We start from the raw sequence: 13921 nt of genomic DNA, 5'->3' as shown, positions 1-13921 counted from the left end.
CCCAACCAATTGGGGGTACAGTAAGATGTGGATGACGCAATTTTACCGTCAAACCTTCTGAAGACAAATAGCAGCCCTCACAGTTGAAAGAATTTAACACCCTGTCAACATTTAAAGGCTTCAGTTTTGGATTATATACTCTGAAATCAACATGTAATTGTTCTACATACAAATTCGAATCAGCCTTAACAATTTCAGGTTTTTCATTTTTTGTCTAAAGGATGATACTCTGATGCACAGTAGATGGTACAGCTCCAAACCCGTGAATCCAGTCCTGGCCTAATAAGGCATTATAACTTGCTTTCAAAGGCACTACCACAAAAACAGTATTTCGATTAGAAGATCCCACTCGCACCCCCTAAAGTAACCAAACCTTTAGCAGGAGTAGAAGTGCCACTAAAGTCTGTTATGGAAATATTGGTGGGAACCAAATCATCGGGATGCTTGCCAACCTTCATCAGCATCCTCTCTGGCAAAAGGCTTATTGCTGCTCCGCCATCGATTAAAACTTTGTTTATCGTAACCCCACTCATGGTTGCAGTAATATGAAGTGGGCAGAGATGAGATTTCTGTTTTCCAGAAGGCCTCAGAAAATACCCCGGTTCATCTTCATATCGGATGAATGAAAAGACCTCTTCATCGTCTATATCATAATCATCTTCAGGGTCACCTTCATACTCACCTAAATATTCAATTGGGATAATTGAAATAGTCCCAACCATTTTATCATCTCCCTCTTTGAAATACTCTTCCTCTAAATTAACATCCTTGTCTTTATCAACGCCTGAAGTGCTAACTACTGCTTTGCCCTTATCCAACTTTGCAGGAGAAGGAATACCCTTTACACAAGTTTCTCCATCAGACAGAAAAACAATTCGAGAATGCACTGAAGGTGTTTCCCCCTTGCCTCTATCATTTTGAGGCTTCTTTGTTTGCTACCAATTTCTTCTTCCTCTACCCCTTGGGTATCCCATAGCTCGGCCACGGTAACAGGGATACTGGCCTCGAGGAGGTCTTCGATGTCCCCATTGTGGGTTTCGCCTGTATTGAACATCTCGATTCTGGAATTCTTGACAATTCCGAATCCATTGAACTCCTATAGCTTGAGAACGGCTTATTGGTGCGATCGTATTGTGTTGAGGAGCCTTAGAGCTTTGTCTTTCCATTCATCGAATTGGTTGCTTCTGACGAGCCTGCATCTCTCTATGAGCTAATTCTTTTTTCATCCTTTCTTTTTTGAAGATCGCTGCAGCCTCAGCATCAAACACAGCATTACATTGAGGACACAGAGATACGTCCCGATCTTTGAACTTTTGCTGCACCAAGAAATCCAACAAACCATCCCCCACATGAGGGTATATAGATCAGACTTCCAATTCAAAATCACCCAAAGCCACATCAAAATCATAAGACATTCCAACCATATTCACACCGAAACATGGCTCAGCGAAACTGGCTTCAGCATCAAAAGGATCGGAATCAACCTTCATCTCCCTTTTCCCATCATCAAACTTCAAACGCCCTTCCATAATAGCCTCCTATATAAGGTCCCTGAAACGAACATAGTTGTTAGTTGAATGACTTGTTGCTTGGTGAAACTTACAATAAGGTTTTCCTTTCAAATCTTTCACCGAAAGTAAAGTTCTGCCCTCAGGCAAAATTATCTGTTTATCTTTAAGAAACACATCAAAAATCTGATCAGATCTTGAAATATCAAAACTGTATCTTTTTCCACTTTTCAGTTTTGAATCATTCGACTTTTCATTACCATGGATCTTTTTAAGCAAAGAACAAACATAAGGAGGACCCTTCTTAAGTTCGGCCAGATCAACCTCTGCTTCTAAATCGTATTCCTCTTCCGAGGATTCCATGGCCACATAAGCAACTTTTTCTTTTCGAGTAAAGGGTCTACTCTTTAACCTTTTTTTAATCTCATATTTCTCTTTTTCCTTCCTCAAAAGTTCAACCTGATGAACCCTTTCAGTCAAATGGGCTAAATCAGGAATATGCACATTAAGCAGTTTTTGATGCATATAAAATCCTAACCCCATAATTGCTATTTTCACCACTTTACTCTCAGGCAATGATACATAACATCTACTTCTAGCATTTTTGAAACGTATCATATAGTCGTTGATGGTTTCACCATCTTCTCGTTTCAAAGCTACTAGATTAATAACTGCTACGTTCAATTCCCTCGATAAAATTGGGCATGACAAGCAGTTTCCAACTGAGTCCAAGTTGTTATCGAATTTGGTCTAAGATTCGAAAAGCAAGTAAATGCATTCTTCTTTAATGAAGAAGGAAAAATTTCATTTTCAAATTCTAATCATTGGCTAGATTCCCAATCTCGACCAAATATCGAGCAACATGTTCAGTGGTCGATTCTCCAACTTCTCCCGCAAATTTTGTAATTATTTTTGGATTTTTCACACCTCTTGGCACTTCGACCATTTGAACAACTTGAGAGAAAGCAGATACAAAATGGGGTCTATTCATGAACCCAACATTCAAATCGACTCTATTGAGCACATCTTTCATAATTCTCGTAACTTAATAACGTTCACCACCCTGATTAGCACGTAATCAGGCCAGGACGTCATCCACATTTTGACCTCAGAGAATTAACTGAGGATTATCTCTGTTTCTTAAAACATTGTTTTTATTTTGAAATATATTTTCGAAACCCTCGTTATTCCCCCTAGCATCATGCCTATCTCCTTCATCATAATCAACTATTCGAGCAATTCGTTCGATTTTCCTTGCAAGAAATTCGAATTTTGATTCGTTATCAGCCATCATAGGATTCAAAATTGTGGTCATTTGCTGAGTCAATAAGTTGACCAAATCATGATGACTTTCCTCTACCTGTTGTCAAAATACTACCATCGAATTAGAGGCATTCAACGTAGAGCCCACATTATAATCACGAGAGTAATCGGAGTGTTGTTGTGGGTTTTGAGAATTATTTACTCCAATCATACTTCTAACACGAATAGGAGGAACAAAACCACCCATTGGTGGAGTATAACCAGGAGGAAGGCTATAAGGAGGCCAACTAGTAGTTACTGGAGGCTATATTGGTGGTAAATTACCATGTGGACAAATATTGCGTCCATTATTTCCAGTCTGAACACTAGTAACTACTATGCTTTCACTTACAATCATGCCTTATGAACGCGAAGTAACGTCTGAAGGATGTATAGTTACTGGTATACTGTCATTGGTGGACGAACCACCATTCACATTCGATATTTCATCTGCCGTGTGATTAATTCTTCCACTTCTTAATCGCATACACCAAATGACACCAAAATCATTTGACACGCTTCAGTTTCAAACAGTCCCACTGGGTGTGCCAATTTGTTTTGTCAATTTTTAGTAAATCGATGGTGATTCGATTCTAATGGTCTGGGAGCGAAACCTACTTCTATTTTGCATGTACCAATTTTTCTATAAGTGCATCAAAGGTCCTGGAATTAGACGAGTATTTAGAAAAGTAAAAGGGTTCAAAAGGTGTAAAATAAGATTTTCGAAAGACAAACTGACTGAAATCGAAAATACAAAGGTTTGCAATGAATTTAAATAAAGCGATAAAAACTGCCTTCAATTGAATCAAAGGACTTTTGACGTGAAAATTAAAGATACTAGAATATAAATTAAGCAAAGAAATTAAACATTACTTGAAAGGTAAATTCAACAAGAAAAGTAAAGTTTGCTGAAATTGTAAATTAAAAACAGAAAGACATGGAAGGAACCCTACAGAAATCGAACTCGAATACAGACTCAGGAATTCACTGGGATATGAGTGTGCTTGAGTGTATTTCTGAAGAAAAGTTTCAACTTTGATTTCCTAAAACTTTCTAATATTTATAACCCATTTCCATAACCGACCATCAATGACAAAATGCCTCCTTGTGTGTGAAACTCTGAGTAACCGTTCTCGCTCTTTTGCCCAAAAGCATTACTAACAAATCCTTAATTAAAAAAAGGTATTTGATCTTCTTCATTCGAGTAACTGCTCGATTCTTCACTCGAGTAACTGCTCGATTTATCGCTTCCATCGAACTCGTGCCAAACAATTTCCACTTAATGCTTGCACGTGTATCTCTTTTGGTTTCTGCTTCCATTTCGAACTTTATCAACGTTTCGAATCGGCTTAACTTTCGAAAGTAATTATTCTAACTAACACCATTACTTATTTCTCAGCCAATACACAACCAAATTTATCAAATCAAATAATAAGACATTTGTCATTTCTCAACCATAACACAAGTAAAATGTAATAAATAGATCCATATTCAATTAAACTATACTAATAATATATAAATAATCTATGAATATGTATTAAAATTATAAGCAATTTTAGGTGTACCTTTAATTGTCTAGTTTCTCTCATTGTCAAAGCGCGCTATGAAAGAGTTCACAATGGCTTGTTGAGCTTCCAATTGAGCTTTCACTCGAGCTAATTCTTTCTCTTGCCGTGTTCGTTGCTCTTCAAGTTTTTCTTTGAGCACATATATTTTCTTTGTTAGCTCCTCACAATCTTGCATTGCCTCTTCAAGTTGTGGTTGAATCCTTAACTTAGATTTTGAAGCTTTTATACCATAATTTGCACCACTTTTTTCACCTCTCACAAGTAAAAAAGCTTCATTTGGAGTGATAGAATTTTCAGAATCGTAGGATTTATTGATCATACAGCTAATATCATCTTGCACAATACAATTTGTGATTTGAAAATAAAAATAAAATTTAACTTCCATACAAAAGTAAAAAGAAAAGGTTAGTAATGTTACATCAATTTGTTTAGTTTTTTCATTGAGCCATTCTCCATTATTCTTTTGATAAGTAATTTGCCACAATTCTTAAATGTCAGGCTCGACACCAGTTTTAGGATGGCGCTGTCATTTCCTTAAAATTTAAAATATCACATGTAGTTAAGTGCAAACTTGACATAGCAAAAAATATAACACCAAATTAAAGACTTCAAGACTATTTAATGGATCATGTCTAACAACTTAAAATGTTCTTCGACAAGCAATATGTGGTACAACGTGATGCTTTCTATTATCTTTGTATAAAATACCAAACTCACAAAAGACAAAAGGAGTTAAGTTATAGTTATATCATTGACTTAAAATAGCAAAACAACATAAGAATACCTCAATAGTCATCACAATGAAAAATTCAAACCTGAAAAGAAGGACTTCTAAAGTAGCACACCAAATTCTCCCCTGTCTTTGGAAGAACAATGTTCGGTGAATTTTGAAGGTGTTCCTCATCAATTTGATACAACTCATAGTGTTCATGCAATCTTGAGCGCCAACTTCGATAACATATATTACCCTTAGCTAAAATTATTTTGCATATTTGCTATATCAAACTTTTCCTACATAAGATTGGTCAAAGTTAGTCAGCACAAATAAAGATTTAAAATAAATAATAGCAAAAAATGTAAATGTGTATTACCAAAACAATGTCACATATTTTTTGTTTGACATCATTTTCAATTTGGCTCCATTTCTCTACATCCAAAGGAGCATTTTGACTTATAACAATACTCACTTCGGATGCAAAAAGATCAGCATGGATGCCATTAGGTGCTAAATTGTCCAAAGAGATCGACAATTCCAATTTTTCATTTGTCTTTATTTTCAACACCCTATTTATTGCAATCCCATGTGAAGATCCCCTTTTACCAATACATGATGAAAAAGGGACAATTGCAGGTGCTGAAATAAGGGCTGCTAGTGACGAAATGGGGCTGCCGAGGCTGGAGCAGGGGTTGGTATAGTAGAACTAGAAGCAGTAGCCCTTGTTTGAATCCATCGTGGTACCATTACGTTACGCAATCTATAATAAAACTCAAAAAGATAACATTAAATAAATGAAATAATAAAATATCTACATCATTTAATACACAATTACACTAAAAAAAACACATCAATAAAAATGGATATTATTAAAATATATTATACTTTTCAAAAAAGTTAAACAAATTAAGCAAAGAGTGAATAACTTAGCAATTGCAAATATGATATGAATTCCTAAAGTTTAACTACTTTAAACTCAATCACCATCATATGTAAAAAGTGGATAACTTAACAATTGTAAATATCTTGTGAAACCCAAAATAAAATAACTAACACGTCAATCACTACAAGAATTTGATAAATTAGCGACGATTTTTTGCGAGAAATTAGTGACGCACTAACGACAAAATTAATGAGCGATCACAAAATATCCGAACTTGAGAAAAGTGACTAATTAGCGAGAGATTTACGAGTAAGTTTGTTTCTCGCAAATTGAGTTTTGTAGCTAAAAAAAGAGCGGAAAAAATTTCCTCGCTAATTTGTCACAAAATAATTAGCGAGTGATAATGTTCTAGCAAATCAGTCACTTAAAGGTTCAATCGAATAAAAGAAAAATAGCGAGGGATATTATTGTGACTATTCCGTCGCAAGTGTTTGATATACAATTAGCGAGAAACCATTCACACACTAGTTCATCGTTAAATAAACTTTGTGCAAAAAGGCTAATTAGTGAGAAACAATGTTACTAGCTAATCCGTCACAAAGACTTGAAATGCATTTTGCGATGGACAAATTCCTAGCTAATTTGTCACCAAAGTTTTTATTTTTAGTAAGCAACTAGTTTCTCGCTAATTTGTCACATAATCTTGTAAAAAATCAAAATTAGCGACAGAAAACAGTCGTCGCTAACCCATCGCAACGGATAAATCATTCAGCTAGGGAAGTGTTTTTTGCTAATTAGTCACTAAAAAGGAAATACAAATATTGAGTGCCTAGGACCTAAGTAGCGAGAAATTTGCGACCGTTTAACAACCGACACACTTCGTTCGCTGATTTCAAGTAGCTGATTAGCGAGCGAAATACATTTGTTGCTAAGTTGTCGCAAGTTTAATTTAACGAGCAACTTGCCAATGGCAATATTGTCGTAAAGCAAAAGCTATATCCTACCTAGGAAATGTTCATATTGCCGAATGGATTGAATCCATCACTAGCAACTCCAAGCCTGATATTTCTAGCATCACGTGCAAACCCTTCGTGTTCCTCATTAAATTTCTTCCATGCTATTGAATCTGCTGGGTGTTTTAGGACTTCATCATCAAGCCATTTCTCTTTTTCCCACCTTATTGCTAGTGCTGTTTCTTCACACATGAAGATCCTTTGAAGCCTAGGTTTCAACGGAAAGTATCTTAGTATCTTCTGGGACACTTTCTTACGAGAGTCATCCTTTTCATTCCCCTTCTTCTTTACCCATTTAAATTGCTTGCATTTTGGACATTCATCAAAGATCAGCATATGCTTGCCCCCAAAACAAAATGCAATCATTCACATAAGCATCTATCTTCTTATAATCTAATCCCAAATGTCGAATCACTTTTCGAGCATCATAAAATGAAGTAGGACAAGAATTTTTCTTTGGAAATATGCTTTTTACAAAGAGCAATAAAGCATCAACTGAATTGTTGCTCCATCCATAGCGACATTTCATTTGAAACAACTTAACAATGAATTGTCCCGATACAGGCTTTGCTCAGTATCCCCCATTAGCCTTTGGAACCTTTTTGTCTCCTCGTGAGGTTCTTCTGCTATATTGTTATCTACGTTGGTAGCAAAATTTCTCAGCGTCTCCCCTAGTGTTTCTTCTCTAAAGATATTATACAACATCTCATAAGTGGCAGAATCATTCTCCCTTTTACAATCAATTTCATTTAAATCAGACACATCTATAGTTGATGTATCTTGAAGACTCTCACCATGATGCACCCATGTTTTATATGAAGTCACTATCCCCATTGGCACACATGATGATGAACTTCATTTCTAAGTTTAAACAAAAAATTGTTGCATTTGAGATAAAGACAACGTATTTAGTTTTTCACACCGGGTTGAGAGAAGGCAATATCCAAAAATAATTCATCGAGGCATTTCCTAAACTTAGGAGTACGCCTATCAAAATTAATCCAATATTTATGATAATTGACCATTAGACTAATTTCTACAAGAGATGAGAACGAATAGAAGGATGTAAAGAGTGGGAAAAAAAAGAACAATAAGACATAACCTAACATCACAGTGATTATCACTTTCAAAGGACTCTATGTAAACTAAATTTCAAGGTGGTTCTCTATAACTCACTATCCTAATTCAATGCATTGTAAAAAACACAAAATTAATAACAAAATTGAATTAATATTTTTATGTTAATAAGGATAATGTAGTTACCTAAGACACTCAATTCACAAAAACAAAAATTTAAGAAAATAAAAAGTATCAAAATCACAAAAAAAAAAGCAAAAATAGAATCAAATCTCTCCAAATAACCAAAAATCAGATTATCAACCATATTACACAATAATATTTTCATCCACAACAACATCAGTAGAATCAACTAACAATATAGGCAACAATACTCAAATAAACTACAGTTACCTTCAGCAAAGAAACAATCAGACCGGACCGACAGTAGAAAAAGCACGGCCGAACCAGACTAGCAGAGGCAGAGGATGACGCGCAGGACGCAAAGGAGCAGAGTTGACGAAACGGTGACAACAAATAGTGATAACAACGACCACCATGAAGATCACCGCGACGATGACCACACGACACGGCGACTGCGCACACGACAGGACGAAGAACACCGGAGGAGCCAATATACAATAGACCACGACGTCGCCGCACATGACACGACGACGGAGGAAAAGATTATGGCAGAGGAGACGACGACGAAGCGGAGGCTACGCCGGTGCTTCTTCTTCCAACAAGAGCTCGTCCGTTGTTCTTTAGTAGAGTAGAAGGCGCAAAGACGAGGGTTGAGTGAGGCGCAAAATGAGGGAGTGATGAATTAGAGTTTTTTACTACACTTTATTACTTTTTACATTTTGGGATATCTTAGTTTTTTTATATTTAATTATTGTTGTTTATATTTATAATTTAATTAATTTTTTAAGTTACACAAATTAATTTTTAGTTAACATTAAAAATTTGATTATTAATAAAAATTATATATTAATTTTTAAAAAAAATATAAAATAATATCTACCATTTTTAAAAATTAATGAATATAAACAATATTTAAAAAGTTTTAATATTTGAAACAAAATAAAATTATTCTAGAAAGCATTATATACACAATTTTTTTTCTGAAAGTATTTAGCATTTTAAAATAATTTTTGTTATAAAATATACTTACATTTTGTGACAAACTAATTTGTTATAAACAATGTTAAATTTTATAATAAATTAATTTTTTGTTATAAAATATTTTAAATTTTTGTAACTACTTTATTTTTTGTTATAAAATATTATAATATTTTATAACAAAAAAAATTAAGTTATTATTTCTCTATAACAATCACTAATTATTATTACAAAAAATTATTTTTTTCGTAATAAATTTAATGTTGATACAAAATTTTTGTTACAAATATTCTATTTTTTTGTAGTGGTAAGAGTACTATATATTATTAAACATATATGCATGCCCTTTTTTGTATATTCCTCTATCCATATCTGATTAATATAATAATCTCGTCCGAAGTAGTTGTTAACCAGACATAATATATTAAATTTGTGAAAGCAGCGCAGGATATATTAGTTGAAAATCAGAAACGAATCCTTCAAATTTAAAAATTTAAAGTAAGTCTGGTCTTCCTTTTATTTTTCAGTATAAATATAGATGATACTTAGTTGGATTATTTCTTATAACGAACACAACGTAACGAAGAAGAAGTTATTAGGAGAAAGTAACACATCAAATATAGAGAAATCAACTTTTAGTTATTTAATATTAGTTAATTTTTTAATTCAAAATGTTATATATATTAAATATTTAAAATTTAATATTTAGAATTTAGAATTTAAAATTAAGAATTTATGATTTAGAATCTAAAATTTAAAATAAATAAAATAATTTTTAAAAAATTAATATTAATTGAAAATTAATTTTCTAACATTATTCTTGTTAAAAATAATAATTATGTTATTAAATATATAAAAAAATTAGTAACTAAATTAATTATTTTGTATATAAAATATATGTTAAAATATAAAATTTACATTATAAATATATAATAGTGAATTTAATAGTTAATTTTATTATAAATAATATTTTTTAATTAAAATAAGATCTTCCATTAAAAAATAGAAGATTTGCATACCAGAAAGAGATATTAATAAGGGCCGGGATTCTATTAATTAAACAAAGGGGAAATTTTTTAAAATGAAATCCATTATTACATCAAATGTATTGTGTTATAGACACCCAAAAAGATGTATTGTGTTATCATAAAGTTTAATGAGTGTGCATACGCTATATAACGCATTGATAAGGACAATTAAACTTGGCTTTTGCAGCGGGCTGTATGGGAGCCCGTCGTAACACATGATCTTCATAGTTATAATAAATAATAAATAATAAATGAAAATTCATATATAATCAATTTTATGTGAAGTTGATAGTTGAGAACTGTTAGATAAAAATTTAATCAAATCAATTAAATTATTTAACAGTCAAATTATTTAACATTCTCAACTATAAACTTTACGTGAAGTTGACTGCAGTTGAATTTTCACCTAAATAATACTAATTAATAGCAAACATATGCAGTAGTTTGGAAAATCTCATATTGATTAGTCAAACGTTGGTAATTGACACTAAATAATTATGATATGTATGGTTACTAAGTAGTTAATGTTTGGTAAACCATGAACCAATAGGTAGGCAACACTAATTCTTCCTTTTGGTTAACAAGACAACACTAATTCTATTTTTCTTTTTGGTTAGCAAGACAATACTAATTCTATTTTCAGGCACTCAATCTGGTCTAATTTATTTAAATAGGATTTATAACGCAATTCGATGTCAATAGAGTCTATGTTTGGTTGGAAGGAAAGAAATAGAGAAAAAAAAAGAAAAAAATTGAGTAGATTTTTTTTTTTAGATGTGTTTGGATGAAAGGAAAATAAAAAAATGTTATAAAAAGATAATTTTATCCTTATATTATAAAATATATTAAAAAAAGTACAGGGATAATATTAGAAGTAAAGAGAGAGAATTAGTTTTCTCTCCATTTTTTTTCAATGGTAAAGAAAAAAAATTGGTGAATCTCTTTTTCTTTCTCTCTTATTTTTCTCTTCAACCAAACAATAGAAAATAATCATTTTCCTTTCCCTTTTCTTTCTTCCCTTTTCTTTCTTTCTATTTTCCCTTTAAACAAACATAGCCTTAGAGATGGAGTGAATTATCACAGATCAAGTAAAATATAAGTTTAGATCTAATTCTACTCAATTTATTTATACTCTTATTATATTAGTGTTACTAATTTTAACAAAAACTCCATGATAAACGAATATTTGTGTAGTTTGTAATTTTAACATAGATTTAATTATGATTTTGTTGCTTTCAATATTATTATGAACTTAATTTGATAATTTTTATATATTAGTAGTATGTTTATTAAATATTGTATGATTAAATATTATATTTTTTAAATAATAGTTCTTTTACAGGTAGGGTCAAGTGTAGAATTTTAGTGTGCATGTACAGTTTAGATCGAAAAATTTTAAATTTACCAGGTAGAATAGGATTAAATTTTAGAGAAATTTTTAATTCAAAGATAAAGTTTAGATTGAATTTAAATCCTAATCTACCAGATACTGGCAATCCTATAAACCAACCACAAATACATCTCTTTCTTTTTTGTTCCTACCTACACATTTTATAAGTATAGAGAATATAAAAATATTATTTACATACTAAAAATTAATGACTAAATCGGATATTATATATTTGTTATAAATATATTTATTTTTTTAATATATTTTTAATATATATTTTATATTTTAACATATATTTTATATAAATATTTAATTTATAACTAAATTTTAGTGTATATGTAGCATAATTAATAAAGACTATTACTAGAGATTCGATATACTACTAGATGGTATAGATGCACCAAATCTATATATTAAAAGGGTGAATTGAAGCCAATGAGTTATAGCTCAAATGGTATAGTCTCCTTATGCTCATTTAAGAAGTTGCGAATTCGAGTCTCCTATCTTTGATAAAAAAAAAAAAAGGCGAACTGAAAGCGGTGTGTTTGCAAGGACTAAGTAATAATAATAATGAAGACATACTTAGTGTCACTTTTTTAAGAAAATATTGTCTTTTTTGTTTTTGTATTTATATTTTTTATATATTATTTTTTTAATTATAAGATTTGAAAACGAATTTTTCAAATTTTTTTTAAATAAGGGGAGCATGATATGAAACATAAATTAAGATAAAATAAAAATAAAAAAATTTATTCTACCTCAATTTAATTTTTTAATGCAATATTCTATTTTACATGTTTACACCCAAATTTTTTTATAAAAAAATTTAAAAAAATATTACAAAATTTAGAAATTTTTTATACTTCTTAGTTTTAATATCTTAACTTATTAAATTTACTAAGACAAAGTGAATAAAATTATAATTAAGTTTAAAATAATAAAATAAAATAAATATAAAATAACTCTTAACAAAAAAAATAAATAAAATAAATTGATGCATATTTAGTTCAACTTGACTGATGAAAATTTTCAATGCAATCTTGCAAATGACAATATTTTTAATTTTTCATAATCATTAACCAATATTTTGACCCATATTGGATAAACGATTTTGTCATATTTGCATTTTTTTGTTCTCTTAGATCATCACAATAAAATAATTTTTATTAAAAAATTTTTAGTGACAATAATATAATGGTCATTGTATATTTTATTTAACTTATATTTTTGTATTAATTATATATTTATCGTTATTATTATATGTTAGGATGATAATTATATATTTTTTGTGATTATTAAAAAATTTAGTAACAATTATATAATTGTCGCTAAAATTTTTTAGCGACAAAACATAACACAGTTAATATCCAATTACCGATAAATATAATAGCAACTATTTCTATTGTCGCTAAAAATAAAATAAATGACACTAATTTTTTTTTTAATAATAAATATTACTCTTATAATTGGATCAATTAGTATACTACAAATTCACCATTTATCCTATAAAACTAGTATCACCTCCTTTTCTTCTTTAATTTTCTTTCTTGAGAGAAAAAAAAAGGATCTTTTATATATATAGAATTATATTAGGTATATACCAAAAAAATCAGACATTAAATTATTTATGTATATAAAATATATGTTAAAATATAAAATATATATTTATATATATTGATTGATTTAATAACTATTTTTTAATATGTACATCACATTTTTTATATATGCTATTAATTATAGTAATTTTTCCTTTTATCATAAATATAATAGGCAAAAAATTTCATTTAAAAAAAAAGCCTATTATTACGAAATGAGCTCCATGACATCTAAGTCTAGATAAAAATTGTGGCAGCCAGAAAATTTCTCAAGGTGAATCTTTGGTAATCGGAAACTTCTGAGGTGATGACGGCAATGCCATTGTTAATATATAGTTTTTCAAGGTAAATAATCCTTGAAATTTTTTTTAGTTAAAAATTAAACTAATTAGTTATCGTTGGATACATCTTACTGAAAATTCGACGATAAATATAATCGGTTTTAATTTTTTCTAAAATTAAATAAATTAAATATCCACTATCCTACTATCAAAATTTGCATTTAAATCATCATTACTCATAATAGAAAATAAATAGTATTTTTTATTAAAATAATAATAATAATACAAATAAAATATATAAAATTTATAAATTGTCAACCTACAAAAATGACCAAAAACACGTATTTTGGTAGTAAACATTGTATGTATAAGTTGTATATGTCTACTTCTATTCCAATATATACTTCTATTCTCATTATTATTGACCAGTAAAGATGGTAAAACAGACCAGTCTGCCCTA

Source organism: Arachis ipaensis, chromosome B9 (genome assembly GCF_059453495.1).
Source record: "Arachis ipaensis isolate K30076 ecotype BB chromosome B9, ASM5945349v1, whole genome shotgun sequence".
Classification (NCBI taxonomy): domain Eukaryota; kingdom Viridiplantae; phylum Streptophyta; class Magnoliopsida; order Fabales; family Fabaceae; genus Arachis; species Arachis ipaensis.
This window is presented reverse-complemented; position numbering follows the sequence as displayed.